We start from the raw sequence: 16,879 nt of genomic DNA, 5'->3' as shown, positions 1-16,879 counted from the left end.
GAGAGCACTGAGTCGTCTTTGGAAAGGGAAGATAGCCCAAATCAAAGGGTGCAATAAACACCCCCCTGATCTGAGGTCACCCCGCAAGCCGAACCCCAGGGGTACTGCTGACGGCCACCACGTGGGCTTTGAGTTCTCAGTATTTTCTTAAAACCACTAAGGTGGCAGGAAGAGGGGACCAAGAACTGGGAAACCTCGCCCCCCCACCAGTCGAAAAGAACACCTAGGACAGTGCCTGGCCGGGTCCTCACCCCTGGCTTCCCCACCCCCACACTGGGGTAACAAAGCTCCTTTCTGCAACATCTGGGGAGCGCCAAGACTTCGGAGATATTTCTTTCAGGCTCCAGGAACTCCCAACAAAACCTAGCCCCTGGGGATGATGGGTGGGTGGGTTCTGACCACCTGGGTGCCTGCTTGGGGGAGCAAGGCTCACAGTGAGGTGGATGTTGAGACAGGAAGAAGGCAGAAAGGGGTCCAGCCCCGCCTCCTCCACCCCCAGGCTCAGCCGCTGAAGTGGACGTCCCGAGTCCGGCACCATCTGTAACATGTGGGAGGTTGTCCGTATCTACGATTATTTGTTTTATCCTGACAGCATGCATGGGGTTTCTGGGTCAAAGGTGGATGATGCACGCTCTTCCGCGATGTCTGTGCGCCCCGAGCCCCAGGGAGGGGCAGAGCAGGCGGAAGTTCTGCAGGGGAGGAGCCTCAGCCAGGGGCCTCAGGGCCTCTGTCGGGCTGTGCAGGGGACATCGAGGGTTAGGTGTGTGCTTTCTCACTGATACGCGCTGCTTCTAAAAGGCAAGGAAAAGAAAGAACGGGGGGAGGGACAGAGGGAAGGAGGGAAAGAGAGAGAAGAAAGAAAAAGAAAGAAAATGTAGTCCAGAATGACTCAGCTAAGGCAGACAAGAGTTAAAGAAACAATGACCCCCGTTCTTTCCTCTCAGCCAGTCCCAGCTCTCAGTGCCCGGCCGCGGGGCGCCCTGGTGCAGCCCTCTGTGTTCAGGAGCTTCCCTGGTGGCTCAGCTGGTAGAGAATCCGCCTGCAATGCAGGAGACCCCGGTTCGATTCCTGGGTCGGGAAATCTGCTGGAGAAGGGACAGGCTGCCCACCCGCAGTCTTCTTGGGCTTCCCCGGTAGCTCAGCTGGTAAAGAATCCGCCTACAATGCGGGAGACCTGGGTTCCATCCCTGGGTTGGCAAGATCCCCTGAAGGAGGGAAAGGCTGCCCACTCCAGCATTCTGGCCTGGAGAGTCCCATGGACTGTACAGTCCACGGGGTCACACAGAGTCGGACACACTGAGGGACTCTCGCTTTCTGTGCTCACACTCTCCTGGCGGGCGGGGTGGGGAGGGGTCTTGTGCCCCCTTCTTTCCTGCAGAAGCTCTGGCAGGGAGCAGCACTGGCCAGAAAGCCACCCCGCCCGCCCACCCTGACCCCACACGGACAGGGGCAGCCCGGGGTGGCGCCGGGCCCAGCAGCCGTGGTTCCGGCAGAAACAGACCAGCGCTCAGCCCACCCCGTCAGCAGCCTGCGGCCGGCCCGGGGCCTGGCTCCACACAGCACCACCCCAGACGAGCTGCGATCTTCTGTCTTGGATTGTTTCTACCTTCCAGGGGGTAGTCAGGATCCAGTCTCCCCAGAGACGCAGCGCAGCTGGCCGAGAGCTCCTAGAATGTGGGGGTAAGTGCCCTTGGTAATAAGATTCATGACGGTGGTATAAATTGCCAACAGGCTGAGAGGATACTTGAAATCGGATTGAACCTCCGAGCGGGTAAACGTGGACGCCCGGCTTTTGGGATCTTTCCTCAGCACTATTTCACTCGTGGCTCAGAAGCCAGGCGGAGTCCCGGATCGTGGACTGGTCCAGTGAGACCCGAGCGGGAGACCCAACGTTCCCCACCCAGAGCACGTCTCTCCACCGACGGCTGTTTCTCCAAAGCAGGGAGCCAGAGTGAGCTTGACCCCAAGCTCCCTTCTGCACACAGCCCGATCCATCCGTCACGCAGAGCGTGGCTTAGTGCACAGACGCGCCAGGGATGCAGGAAGGCACCATGCGGAGAATGGGCCTATGCTCCCCCAAAGCTGCCTCTCAGACAGCGGGTCCTGAGGGCCCCCCGCCCGCATCCAGCTAGGATCCCCTAAAACCCCTCCCCCGGCCGGACACAGGCCCGCACGCGGTCCTGCAGGTACACACACATCCCGGGTCCACGCTGTGACGTGCGCGTGGACGCCCCACCCCCCCAGGTGCCCTCGTTTCTCTCTAGCCCTCCCAGACCCTCGGGTGGGGCTGTGCCGCGTACTTCTGCGTGCTTATCCAAGCTTTACATGTGAACGCTCACTTGAATCCACTCTCCATTTCCCACCCCTGTGGAGATGCCCCAGAGGACTGAAGGCCTCAGACGCCCCCTTCTCTGGTGAACGTCTGTAGCTGGGCAATGATTTGACATCAAGGAGATCTTAGGAATCCCCCAAACACCGATTGTTACAAGGCTCCCACATGCCAAGTCCGTGCCCAGCTCTGAGAGGCGCATCTAGGTGGTTCCTGCGCTGACAGCGCCGGCCGCTCGACTGGCAAGCTTAGGTGGTACAGGGGACGCTGACACGGCAGGTGGATCCAGGGCGGAGGTTTTTCCCGGAGACCCTGAGGGTCTAGAATGAAACTGTGCAAGTCTATCCAAGGCTTGGCCTCTAAATGTTTGTGGCCGACTTTTCACTCGAGCCCTGTATTGGAAGCTTATGCTCACCAATCAAGATTCGTTTTACACAGATCTCAGTTCAACATCAGGGGCATGTGGGTAATTAGAAATGTCTATTCAAAACGTAATTAACGTACAGATCCCTTGTTGAGATCTAACACTTTTATTGGGACAGTATTTGTATCAACAGGTGTTGACAGGACACCTTGGAGAGGCGTTGGGAGAACTCTGTGGTCCCATGATCTAATTGGTAAGTCATACAGTTGAGAGGTGGATAATGATAAGATCTGCTAAATTTACGTTTAATTGGCAGCTAGCTTTTTGTCCTGTCTTACCTTAAGATGCTAACTCGGTTGTGCTGTATCTGGGTTGCCCTTGTTACCAGGTGACCGCCAGCCCAGTTGTTTCACAGTGGTGGTGTGACGACTTCCGAGGCCCTGGTATTAGTTTAGTGTTTATAGAGCTACCACTCAGAAGCAGGGCTTCCCAGGCGGCTCAGTGGTGAAGAACCCGCCTGCCGATGCGGGAGATACCGGAGATGTGGGCTCAGTCCCTGGGTCGGGAAGATGCCCTGGAGGAGGGAATGGCACCCGCTCCAGCATTCCTGCCTGGAGAGCGCCATGGACCAGGGAGCCTGGTGGGCCACAGTCCATGGGACGACAAAGAGTCAGACGTTACTGGGAGACTGAGCACACTCTGGCATGGAGTACTAACGGGCAAGACGTCCCATTGCACCAAGCTCCTCCAGACCAGGGGTCGCAGCTGACTTTACTTTGATCCCCGGAAATGCTAATTCCTGACACACAGGTGAGAAAAGAATGTATTCAACGGTGGGCAAAATTAAACATACGTTAAGACTTGATAGGAGTTATTGAATTATTGACTTTGCAAACGAATTCTTTATGAGCCCATAATGAACACAATTATGTATTCTAAATGAATATAACAAAGCAGCAGTATTCTTTCTAATTAACTGTTAGGGTCTGTAAGGAATTGAACTGTTCAGAATGGTGTGAAAATATTTTGAGTGTCGGTGATATGTCTACGAACAGCAACACACACATATATGTATACGCATATACACGCTCACTCTCGAGTAATCAGGAACTATTCCAGGATATTGGCTCACATTCAGCTTGTAGAAGACTTACTTTTCAGCAGCTTCTGTACTTTTTTCCCCTTGTTTCTGAAAGTGGTCAAAGCGTGGGGACAGGCTGGAGGGCGGTGATGAGCGTTGGCCCCTCACGTTCGTGCTGGTGCTTGGGGAGTCAGTTGCAGAGAAGTTTCTCAGCCAGGGGCGGGCGGGGCGCTGGGAAGCCCCACGGCCCATTTTCCTGGCTGCTTTTGATTTACAGACTGCCGAATCACAGCTTCAAAACTGGTCTGGGGAACTGGAGAAGCCGCTTGAGTTTTTGCCCAGCGCCCTCCTAAGCTGAACGGCTCTCTTAGGGTTCAGATCAGTTCGCTGGTGTCCTTTCTGGCAGTCTGGATCTCCGGGGCTGGCTCGAGTGTCTCGGCTGAGTCCTGAGTCAACGCGGCTCTGGTGGTGCACCAGGAGACGCTGCCCGGCTCTGCTCTGTGGCAGGACCTCAGCACACAGGAGCTGGGGCAGGTGGGAAACCGTGCCAGGGGCTGGTTCCCACCCAGTGGGGACTCAGTCTCAGACACAATGTGACGGTCAGTGGCAGCGGAGGGCTGCAGACTTGTGGGGGAGACCCCGTGAGACCAGGGTCCAAGCGCCTGCAAGACTCCAGATCCAGCAGGGTGCGGATTGCTTAGGATGGGGGCATCACTTCTTGATTTCATCTCCAGTGAGAGCAGATATTTGCAGACAGGGGACCTGGGCGCTGGTGAAGGAGGCCAGCCTGAGACCCTCAGCCTCCAGCTGTGGCTCAGCATCTTAGGCGCCAGGAGCGGGACACAGGGCCTGTCCTGCACCCATCCTGGCCGACACGTGCCTCTAGCCCAGGCTGCTCTCCTGGCGGCTTGCGGCTCGGAGGCTGAACCACGCGGTCCCGGTAGCGTGGCGCTCCGTTGCCCGGGTCACCCTGGAGAAACTTCATCACGGGCAGGACATGTCAAAATGAGTCACTGAAGGATGCAAACAGCCCCGGCGATGGAGCGGAGCAGGCGTCGGGCCATCTGTTCCGAGCGCCGGCCGGCGCTGGCACCATGGGCGCTGACTCACTCTCCTCGCCAGATGAGGACCAGGGCTGGGCGTCAGCTGACGGCCCCTGAGCAGCCAGGCAGGATGTGAGCAGCCCGCCCCTCCTGCCCGGGAGCCCGGGGCTCTGGCTCGGTGGGTGGGCAGGGGCAGCAGCTGGCACAGCTCGGGACCCGCTTCCCCCAACACACCCTCCCTCTGTTTTTCCTCTGCTGCAGCTGTGACGTGCAGAACATGCAGTCATCACCAGCAGAAGCGCCGGAGTGGGGAGACACAGCGTGTGCGTGTGTGTGTGTGTGTGTGTGTGTGTGTGTGTGTGTGAGGATCGCCCCGCTCCCTGCTGCGTGACGCCCACACCTGGCCCTGGGGTCACCTTGGCTAAACCTTCAGTCCCGCCCGCTCCCTCACCCGCTGCGACCCTGGAGTTGCCCGGCCTAAACCAGGCGTGTGAGTGTTTTTGAAGGACAGCAACAATCCTGACTTCTCTTCACCTGAGCTGCTGGTGGAGAAAAGCTCCCTTTCAGTGGACCTGACCCAGGAGCGCGTCCAGAGCTTCTCATTTCGCTTCCACACGCTGTGCAGAGTCACCCCCGAAATCTGGAGCTGGAAGCCCGCATCCTTCTCACCCACACCCACCCATGGAATCAGAGGACAAGCCCCAAGGAGTCACACCAACCTCAGGGACTAGTTGCTGTGATCCTTTCAGTAAATTAGGAAAGTGGGCCGGGGGCTCCTTGGAGAGCGTGCCTCTGTGTGGGATAATTTGAAATTTAGCTCCCGGGCATTGCCATAAACCAGCTTTGATTCTGGAATCCATCCCACTTGTGGGGGATATGAGTTGGGAGGACCCACACCAGAAATGGCAGGAGGCCATTGGGTTTCTCCGGAGTTAAACTCTTGGAGTCTTGGTGGTCTTGAGGGAGAGATCTCAGGACTGTGAGCATCCTTCCTGGATCCAGGATCCAGGCCCCTTGGACCACTTGTCTCCCGGGGACTGTGGCCTCCCCAACCCCGCCTCTGCTGGCCTCACTCTAGGAACATGACCCTTCCCTTCCTTCTGGGAAACTTTCAGACAAAAGTGGGGTCCCTCCTTCCCGCTCCCTGTCCTGCCGTCTGGAATCTGCCATCACCTCGGCCTGGCAGGTGCCTGGCAGGGGCCAGATCCTTCTCCGCCTCACCTGCCCTGGCCTGGGCCGTCACCCACCTGTACAGCCCCCTGGCAGCCTCCCGCCTGGTCCCCCATGTCTGCCCAGCAGACATTCCCAATCTGGCAGGAAAACTCAGGCTCTTAAAGCAGGAAGTGAACAAACGATGCTAGTTTGACCTCTGATGACCCACTGTCCGTCTGCTTGGAATGCCCCCTGGCTGCAGCCCCCTAGGAGTGGGAGCCCAGGTCCTCACAGGCACCTTCAAGCCACCCTGCCCCTGCGGGGGTCCTTCCCCACCGGGGGCCAGCCCATTCTTCCCAGGGGAGCCGCCCAGCTCCTGACCTGGATGGGGCCTCCCGCCTCAGGGCCTTTGCACCTGCGGTTCCCTCCATGGGAGAGCTCTGTCCCAGGGGTCTTCCACACTCCCTCTTCACCCACTGCAGAGCTGTGCTCAGGTAGCCTGGACTGAGCCTCCCTGGGCGCCTCTCCTCTGTCTGTACCTCCCTCGTCCTGGCCTCCTGCTCTGCGTGTCTCCAAGAGGCAGCCTCTCCACTGGCTGCCTCTCCCATCAGACGTGAATCCTGCAAGGACAGAGTCTCGTGATTCACTGCTGGACCCAGTTCCTAGGTTGTTGTTCAGTTGCTCCGTCGTGTCTGACTCTTTAAGACCTCATGAACTACAGCACGCCAGGCTTCCCTGTCCTTCACTGTCTGCCAGTTTGCTCAGACTCCTGTCCACTGAGTCAATGATGCCATCCAATCATCTCAGCCTCTATCATCCCCTTCTCCGCCTTCAATTTTTCCCTGCATCAAGGTCTTTTCCAGTGAGTCAGCTCTTCCCATCAGGTGGCCAAAGGATTGGAGTTTCAGCTTTAGCATCAGTCCTTCCAATGAATATTCTGAGTTGATTTCCTTTGGGATGGACTGGTTGGATCTCCTTGCAGTCCAAAGGACTCTCAAGAGTCTTCTAGGAGGGATGGACAAGTGAGACCCTGCTGAGATTCCAGAACCGACACCTGGCTGAGACTGGAGGCCGGCCAGCAGTCAGCTCTCCCCGCAGAGATGATGTCCCTCCGCCTGTCACCACAGAGCCAGCACGTGGCCTTGGGGACCACGTCTCACAGAGACCGTCTTCCCGTGAGGTGCGTCTATCAGGACTGGCTCTTCTCTCCAGGTCTCCAGAGGTGAGCTGATTAGCTGGCCTCATCGAGTGGAAAGTTCAGCTGCAAACAAGAGAAGGCAGTGTTAGCAGTCATGCTCAGCTGTTCTCGAGCACCTGTCTCGTGGAAGATTTCTTACAACAGAGCTTTGCTAGATAACGGTCTAGTAGGAGAGGACTTAATTGTGTAATTTAATTGCATTATGTAGAATTCTCACCACTCACTACAGGGACACTCACATGATTTTCCACTTGTGGATTTTATCTGCCTTTGATTTATTTATAATTACTCCTGCATTTTCACTGTATACTGTACACTTTTTTTAAAAAATAATTTTTCAAATATGGTTGGCTCTAATCTTCCTAAGCACCTTGTCAAGTTTTAGAGCAGATATAAGACCTCGGGACACAGCTGAAGTGTTGAAATGCCGGGAGAGGACACAGACACCTGCCCTGGGCCGCTGTCAGGTCAGGGCTGACCTTGGCCTCCCGGGAGCAACCCTGAGCAGGGACAGCGGGCCGAGTGGCGATGTTGGATCGGGACCAGGGCTGCTGGCACACACAGTCCTGGAGACGGGGTGAGGGGTGACTCAGGGTTGGGACAGTGATGGCTGGTCTCCTTTGAGCTGCTGTTTTAGCAAAAGCTGATGGGAAAGTGTGACAGGTGGAGGTGCAGTCCCAGGAGACCCCAGGAGACCCCAGGAGCCCTGACGTGTAGGCCAGCGGGTTGTCCCTGAGTCCCCGGGGTCACAGGTGCAGGGGTTGCCCTACCAATTAGCTCCTGATGGCACGGACCCACAGTGGAACCACCCTGAGACACTCCTTTATCAAGTAGGCGGGCCTGGGTCCCTGCCCTCAGGGAGACCACGGGTGCCTGAGAGACACCCGAGCTGGGTGCCTCTCAGGGGGCTGAGCCCACCCGTCTCCACTGCAGGAGGGGGCACCTGAGGGGAGGGCCGCTTCCACCCAAATCCTGATGGAGGCGGGAGGGGTGCTGGGGCGGGGCAGGACATGGGCTGGGGAGATCTCTGCCGCAGGGAGGTGACCCCACCACCCAGGTGAGTGCAGAAAGACTGTGGGAGGGCCTCACATGCAGTCAGCCAGGCAGCAGGGAAGCCCTGGGGTGGGCACACGGGCGGGCGCATGGGCAGGCAGTCACACGGGCGGGCACACGGGTGGGCACCTACTGTAACAGGTGGGGGACACCAGTGTGTTATGAGCAGAGCGACTCACAGCAGGAGGCGAAAGGCTGCTGTGGCCCGCACCCCGCCAGCCCCCTCCGCAGACTGGAGGCTCAGAAGGCCTGCTGCCCCGGCAGGCACTGGGAGTCTTGGACAGCGTGTTTCAGTTTGGAGTTTTCCAGAAATTATTCTTGAAAAGCCTAATGTTTGCTTTATCAAAAGAATGTGTGTTTATGTAGGAAGTCAAGCAGTCCCCAGAGTGTATGTAAGAAGACCACACCCCCCAGCCCTCTGGTGCAGGCTCCACCCTGCTCCCAGGAGCCTCCAGAGACTCACCCTGGGCGGGCAGTGGCTCCCACGCGGAGCAGGCTGCGAGGAGACCATGGGGAGGTGAGTGTGAACGGTGGGGGCACCGGGGCTGACTTAGTTCTAAGGAGTCCAGACGACTCCCATCTGAGCAAGCGCTGGTCCTGTGAGCCACCCTGTCCTTCTGCGATGAATTATTCTCTGGACCTTGCTTTTTAGAATTTTGTATTATTTATTTTGGACTTTTTCTAATGAGTCCTGTGGCCTTTAACCACCCCCTCCCCCGCCCCCCACAGATCCCCGCCCTTTTCCTGTTTCTGCAGTGGAATTCTGGCAGTTTGGTAAATCCATGTTCAGGACTCAGCAATTTCAATCTCTGTCTCTCATGCACACACACACACACACACGCACACGCGCACACACACGTGCTCAAACACAGAGGACAGAGGGTCATGGAACTTTTGCCTCTGGGTGAAGGGTGAGAATTGTCTTGGATTTTCACTTGCTTAGTTGTTTCGAGCTTTTCGCCATTTCAGTACTAGCTCTAAACTTCCCAACAGGGCCAACACATTTCATAAATTGTGAGCCTGCTCCCCGCATCCTTCTTTGGTTTCCGAGACCTTTCCACTCACCCCTCCTCCTAGCTGGTTGCTCCCAGGTTGGTGAACACTGCGGCCCAGAATCTCTCTGACGTTCTGGGGTATCTCTCTGCCCACCTCCTGGGTTCTAGCTCCAGTCTCTTCGAGCTGACACTGTCCCTTTTCTGATTCTTTTGTTTTTCAGTTGCTAAGTTGTGTCTGACTGTTTGTGGACCCTGCGGACTGCAGGAGGCCAGGCCTCCCAGTCCTTCACCATCTCCCGGAGCTTTGTTCAAACTCACGTCGGTTGAGCCAGTGATGCAACCCAACCATTTTATCCTCTGCCGCCCCCTTCTCCTTTGACTATGTGGACCTTTGTCAGCAAAGTGATGTCACTGCTTTTAATACACTAAGTGTACCATAGCTTTCCTTCCAAGGAGCAAGCTTCTTTTAATTCCATGACTGCAGTCACCATCTGCAATGATTTTGAAGCTCAAGAAAATAAAACCTATCACTGTTTCCATTTTCCCCCATCTTATTTGCCATGAAGTGATGGGACCAGATGGGACCTTAGTGATGGGACCTTAGTTTTTTGAGGGCTGAGTTTTAAGCCAGCTTTTTCACTCTCCTCTTTCACCTTCATCAAGAGGCTCTTTAGTTCCTCTTCACCTTCTGCCGTTAGAGTGGTATCATCTGCGTATCTGAGGTTGTTGATGTCTCTCCAGCCAATCTCGATCCCAGCTTGGGGCAGACAGGGTTCTGCAGTTCTAGCAAGTCCTCGGGTGATGTCACTATTCTGCACCAGGGACCGCACTCTGGGCAGCCAAGGTCTGGATAGCAAGGGAGTGCCTGGACCCCCATCACGACTTTCCCAACGTTCATGGGTATTGGTGTGGCCTTGCCCAGAGCTGAGCCTGCAGCTGAAGAGGAGCTGGAGTGTTGGGAGGCAAGAAGCAGCAGAGTCCGTTCCCTGGGCATCCCGAGAGGCCCACGGGCAGAACCCAGGCACCCTAGAAACCGCCCGCTACCCCTGCTGGGGCAGCTTTAGTGCTGTGGGATCACTGTCAGGATTATCTGAGTGTTATTATGTTTCGCATCCGCAAACTGGAGTTATTTCTATTTGCCAGGCTCAGCACACAGGGTTAGGCCGTGGAATGGCTCAATACGCAAGCACTCTGAAACCAGGAGCCTATGCAAAGAGAGAAATGAAGGGGCCCCTGAGTTATATGTTCATGTTTCAGGAAGCAGACTGCGATCCAGCGGAATTGCTCGGATAACAGGGCATAGAGTTGCGCGCGGCTGACAAAACGCAGCCCGTGTACGTGTCCAATTCCCTATTTCACGTGTAGAGAGGCAAGGACAGATGGGGGAGCAGAGGATGAGCTGTTGGATAATTATGTTAAATACGACAAATGGGCCCCGGCTCCATCTCCAGCTCTCGGAAGGGGTCCTGCTGACACATAATTGTGCCTCAGAGCTGCACACGGGAAGGCTCCATTCCATCAACACGCTGCAGGATCTGAAAGGTAACCCTTCTCACTCCAACTGCTTTTCTAAATACAGCATCCTCAGGGGCGACTGTCTTCCAGAGGCAAAATACTGAAGGAGAAGAAGAAATGGTGAGCACTGCCCCTCCCCCATCTGGCCCCCACGTCTGCTTCCTTCACTGCTGCTGGGACATCAATAGCCCTCTCTCTCCACACCCTCCTTTCCTCCCTTTGCATACAATGTCTATAGCATCACTGTGAAAGTTGGACCGTAGAGAAGGCTGAGCACCGAAGAACTGATCCTTTCAAGTTGTGGTGCTGGAGAAGACTCCTGAGAGTCCCTTGGACAGCAAGGGGATCAAGCCAGTCCATCCGAAAGGAAAATAAACCTGGATATTCACTGGAAGGACTGATGCTGAAGCTGAAGCTCCAATACTTTGACCACCTCCGATGATGCGATGAGCAACTCATTGGAAAAGACCCTGATGCTGTGCAAGATTGAGAGCAGGAGGAGAAGGGGGAAATAGAGGATGAGATGGTTTGATGGCATCACCGACTCAATGAACATGAGTTTGAGCAAACTTCAGGAGATGGTGAAGGACAGGGAAGCCTGGCGTTCTGCAGTCCATGGGGTTGCAAAGCGTTGGACATGACTTAGCAAATGAAAAATAACAGAGCATCCATTGATGTGCTAACCAAGAAATTAGGATGCTCTCTAGCACAAAGTGAGTTTCCTGCAGGGGTAGGTAAGCCCTGGGGCCAGGGACCCCTCACCTGAGGAGAGGTAGGTGCAGATTGACCTCTGTGTCCACCCACCCCAAACTTTCTTCACAAAGGTCTGCCTGGGGCTATGGTTGTGCCTGTCAATCAGCTTTAGCCATTGGCCGACCCAAGAGCAAGCTGGCTTAAGCCAGTGAAGATGCTCAGTTTGATTCAGCTCCCAGGAGACAGCCTTTGGCTTGAAAATGCAATTATTCTTAAGACTGATTCTTTGGTAAACATACATCCCTGAGGCCATGTGCCTCCGTCTGAGCCCAGGAATGGACCTTGCATGTCTTCCTCCCCCTCCTGCTGCGAGAACCACCTGAGATGAAGGCACATGATCTTCATGCACATATTTACAGAAGATATTGATTTTCTATAGTTGCTGCAACAAAGGACCACACAATCCTGGCTTAGCAATGCAAATGTCTGAGCCTGCGGTTCTGGGGAAATCCAGCGCAGGTCTCTGCAGGACTGCCCTCCTCCTGGAGGCTGTAGGGAGAACCTGTCCTCCTGCCCTGGCCTGCTTTTTGGAGCCGCCCACGTGGCTTGGCTTTGGCTCCTTAGTGCATCTTCAGGGCCACCCCTTTCTTCCTTAGTCTCTCTCCTCTGAATCGTTTCCTCCCCCTCCCCCTTCCACTCACAAGGATCCCTGAGATTACACCGGGCCCAGGGCAGTCTGAGCCCACTGGCTGAGCCAGGGTCATCCCTCCATCTCAAGGTCAGCCATTAACCTCTCTGAGTGAATCCTCTGCCTTGGTCCCCTTCTCCAGGTAGCCTGGACACCCACGGGCTCTAGGCGGGAGGTCCAGGACATCTTGGGATGGAGGAGACATCATCCTACCTCCCAAACGAAGCTTCCTGGTGATCACGGAAACTAGAGATGGTCCAAATCCCCACTGACTCTCATGTATGTAATTTTCTAGAACTTTTACTGTCCTGCCTTTTATATGTAGGCTCTTGATCCATCTGGAGTAGATTGTTTTTATCGAGATATAGTTGATGAGAATGTGGTACCAATCTCTGCTGTACGGCAAAGTGGCTCAGCTATATCCTACATTCATTCTTTTTTTCAATAGTCTTTTCCATTATGGGTTATTCCAAGAGACTGGCTATAATTTGGAATAGATTTTTGTATATAAGATTGGGATCAATGTTTGTTAATTAATCCATTAGTTTGTATTTGTTGTTGTTCAGCCGCTAAGTAGTTGGGTCCGACTCTTTTGTGACCCTGTGACCTGTCGCCCTCCAGATAGATTGCCCTGTCCGTAGGATTTCCCAGGCAAGCCTGCTGAAGTGGGCTTCCATGTCCATATTTAGCCATATGAATATCTAATTTACACGAATCTGTTTACAAAGGGCCACTATGTAACACTATACTTGAGCAGCATATTTCATAACAAATAAGTTTATTTCTCATATAGTTCTGCCTCTATTTGTTTTAAATATCTTGGAGGTTTAAATATATACTAATATAGAATTTCCACAGCTTTTAATCATCCATAAAACTAAAATAATTAAGTATAAATCTAAATCTGGCAAAATGTGTTCATCACCTCCTCGTATAAACCTACAAAACTGATTGAAGAAACCAAGCAATTCTGAATACAAAGAATTCCATGCTCATGGGTGGAACGACTCAGTATTGTTAACCTGTTGATTCTTCCCCAGGTGACTTACAGATTCAACAGAATCTCAACTGAAATCCCAGGAGCATGTCTGGCAGCTGATGCTGGAGTTGCTTTGAGAAGCCAAGACCGGGAATGGCTGGCACATGGTGAGGAAGAGCAGCGAGGCTGGAGCACTTCCGCAGCCCGACCTCAAGACTCGCTGAGAAGCTGCAGTGACCCAGTCCTGGTGTGACGGCCACACAGAGGCAGAGACCAGAGGGGCAGAGTGGGGAGCCCAGGCAGAAATCCGCACAAATGCACCAGCTTGCTCCTGGAGAAGGAGTGAGACAGTCACCTGAAAAATGCACCCGCTGGGCATTCACCCGCAAATCAAAACGAGCCGAGACACCTTGCGTCTTTCACAGACATTAATCCGAAGCTCACCGTGGACCTAAACGTGAAATGCAATAGTACACCTGTGGTGGATTCATGTCAATGTATGTCAAAACCAATACAGTATTGTAAAGTAAAATAAAGTAAAAATAAAAATAAAAAAAAAATAAAAAAGCTCTAGAAGAAAGCATAGCTGATGAACTAGAGGACCTTGGGTTTGCTGGTGCCAGATATGACGTGGAAAGCAATGCTGAATAGTCATTGGAAGCAATGATGCAGAAGCTCCAATACTTTGGCCACCTGGTGCAAAGAGCTGACTCATTTGAAAGACCCTGATGCTGGGAGAGGCTGAAGGCAAGAGGAGAGGTGGGCAACAGAGGGTGAGATGGTTGGATGGCATCACCAACTCGGTGGACATGAGCTTGAGCAAGCTCCGGGAGATGGTGAAGGACAGGGGACCCAGGCATGCTGCAGTCCTTGGGTTCCAGAGGGTTGGACACGACTTAGCTACTGAGCAACAACATGACGTGGTATCCAGTGGGATCTGGGACAAACAGGCACAAAATCAGGAAGTCTCTGTAAAGTACGGAGTTCGATCAATAGTGTTCTGAGGTTGGTTCACCAGTTGTTACGGATGTACCTTACCGAACTGTGTGTGGATGGTCCATGAGAGCAGGGTCACGGTAGATGGAAACGCCTCGGTTTTTCTGTAATTCTACAACCGTCCTTAAAATAAGGTGGTTGTTGTTTTTAATAAGCAAAGTACTGACCTGAAGATTTTACATATAGTGCACATCTTTGTTACTTCTCACGAAAAAAAAAATGTTGACAACATAGGGTCCACAAGAAATCTTTGTTATTCAAAATCAATATAGAATTTTAACACATGTATAGCATATTCATGCAGGCCTCCCAGATGGCGCTAGTAGTAAACAATTAGCCTGCCATTGCAAGAGACACAAGAGGTGGGAGTTCCATCTCTGGGGCTGGGAAGAGGCCCTGGAGTAGGAAGTGGCAACCCATTCCAGTATTCTCTCCTGGGAGATTCCATGGACAGAGGAGCCTGGCGTGCTGCAGTCCATGGGGTTGCAAAGAGTCGGACACGTCTGAGCGACTAAGCATGATGTACACATGCCCACTTTATTGGACATATATATGTTTATTGGCAAAAAACTCTGCATTCAGCCAGCGCCTCTGAGTCAGTGCTCACTTCCGGCTGACCCCGGGAGCCAGGGACGCTGTCCTGCGCAGAGATTCCACGACTCCTGTAATTTTGTCCCCTCTCGCTCTTCGATCAGATATGTCAGGCCCTGATGGCAAATTTGAACACGTGTTTCTCCTGTAGATTTTGACAGAGTGCTGTTATTTCCTGTGTAGGAACAGTCCAATTTCCTGCCCACCATTTCAGGTTTGCTGCCGGGATGCAGGATAGCATCTCCTGGCCACTCTGAGTGTGGTTTGAACTCTGAAGATGTCTGATGGAGGAAGTGATTGAATCCATTCTTTCCACCCCAAACTTAATGTCGAAATGATTACTCATCTCTTGACTCATAATGCCTATATTGCATGCTGGGGCTGGAAATACAGAAATCTAATTAAAACCTCCCACTGCTTTTAACGCTCTAAGTGCCATGCCAGGTTGGTTTTACAAAGCACAAATGCTCTGAGTCTTTGTTCATGAACCAACATCGCGTGTTTGATGGCTTGGTTTTCTGAAAGGAGCCTAGGAGTGTGCCTGTCAGTTTCTAACTGGAAAGAAAGCCTTTAAGAACCCGGTGCTGCCTGCAGTGGTCCCACTTGGTCTCTGCAGACTCCACCCTCGTGTGTGCAGGCAGACGCCGAGGTCAGCGACTCTTCACTGCAGCCCGTCAGAACCTCATAAGCTGCTGTGTCCCCCCAGGAGAGGTCATTTTCCTTAAAACGTCAGGTGAAGCCCTGAAACATGCTTTACACAGCATTTGCAATGCCTTGTCAGTGACTTACAATGAAGACTGCTCAGCCCTGCCCCGAGGAGACCTCGGCCTCTCAGGAGATAAAGGCACCCTCTTGCGTCACCCCTGCGGGCAAGAACCAGGCCCCATAGCTTTTCGGTTTTTGAATGTGGACTTCTGCTTGTATTAGCACGAAGAAAATTCTTTTGTGTGGTTCCCGTTCCCAAGAGAATAAATATCATGGACACTTATCAGTATCAGAGAGTTCACAACACGCTCTCAAAATCTGACTTTTGAGTTATTAATCTGAATTTCACTATCATCCTGCCAAAAAGACACTGTTCCTGTTTTCAAGTAATGATATAGGGAACCCACAAACTAAAAACATGGTTCAGAATGAGGGGTGTTCACACAAATTTGGTAAAAATTAGTGTCTTAGTTGGGATTTTCCTGGTGGCTCAGGTAGTAGAGAATTCATCTGCAATTCTTAGGGTCAGTCCCTAGGTTCAGGAGACCTGGGTTCAATCCTTGGGCTGGGCAGCTCCCCTAGAGCAGGAAATGGCAACACACTTCAGTATTCTTGCCTGGACAATTTCATGGACAGAGGAGTTGGTGGGATACAGTCCACGGGGTCACCAAGAGTTGGAATCAGTGACAAAGCACACACCCACTATGTCTTAGTAATGATGGTGGGAAGTATTGTTTTAAGCATTTATGTGGTGACAAACCCAAAAGGACATTTCCAATTACCAGCATCTCTTCACACCCTCAGGATGGCTCTGGAGGACAGAGCCCAGGACACGGGGCAGGGCGGGACATAGGGAGGCTTTATGAGACGGGACTGGTTCATGGAGCAGGGCCCGGACGGAGTCCAGGGGCAGCCTTCAGCCGCCTCTGCAAGCGGAGTGTGTGTCATTTTGGTGACAAACAGCCTTGTGTTTTTAACTTTGAAGCTGAAACTTTTAATTTTAAAATGTCTGCAGGAAATAGAGATATTGGGAAGCGGACTCGAGTTCTTTGTGTGACTCGTACAAGCAACCGTCGCAGGAGCTGTGGGCCATGCCTCTGCGCGCCCCTGCAGTGTCGCCTCTGAACCAGCTCACCGAGACTCCAGGGGGCCTGCAGAGCCTGTCTGAGCCCCTGCGGCTCGCGTGGCGTCCTCGGCACCGCAGCGCGTGCTGGCGGCGCCTCTGCTTCCAGGCTGGGCGTGGCGTCCTTGTAGGTGGAGCTGGGCTCACTGGGGCCAGCGCAGAGAGAGAAACCCAGACGGCAGCTCCGGGCAGGAGGTCTCCATCTCAGTCCCTGCTCTGAGCCCGAGCTCTTGAGTCCCCACCACTGAGGGTCCAAAGGCTGCCAGCCTGCCCGTGGTCCAGCCTTGGGCCCTCTGCCAATGGGTCAAACCTCTGGCCACTCAGCACACCGTTCATCCCACCCCCCTCACGCTGTTTGCCAGCCTTTCCCCTAC

The 16,879-nt window shown here is 53.6% G+C and overlaps 1 long non-coding RNA gene across 1 annotated transcript; it reads left to right on the top strand.

Moving 5' to 3' along the window:
- Positions 1-7,955: 7,955 nt before the first annotated feature.
- Positions 7,956-14,827, top strand: LOC138421532 (uncharacterized). Its single transcript, XR_011249524.1, has 4 exons — positions 7,956-8,224; positions 8,587-8,737; positions 12,254-12,390; positions 13,152-14,827. It is a non-coding gene; the product is annotated as an uncharacterized lncRNA (long non-coding RNA).
- Positions 14,828-16,879: the final 2,052 nt, after the last annotated feature.

Source organism: Ovis canadensis, chromosome 16 (assembly GCF_042477335.2).
Source record: "Ovis canadensis isolate MfBH-ARS-UI-01 breed Bighorn chromosome 16, ARS-UI_OviCan_v2, whole genome shotgun sequence".
NCBI lineage: Eukaryota > Metazoa > Chordata > Mammalia > Artiodactyla > Bovidae > Ovis > Ovis canadensis.
This window is presented reverse-complemented; position numbering and strand designations above follow the sequence as displayed.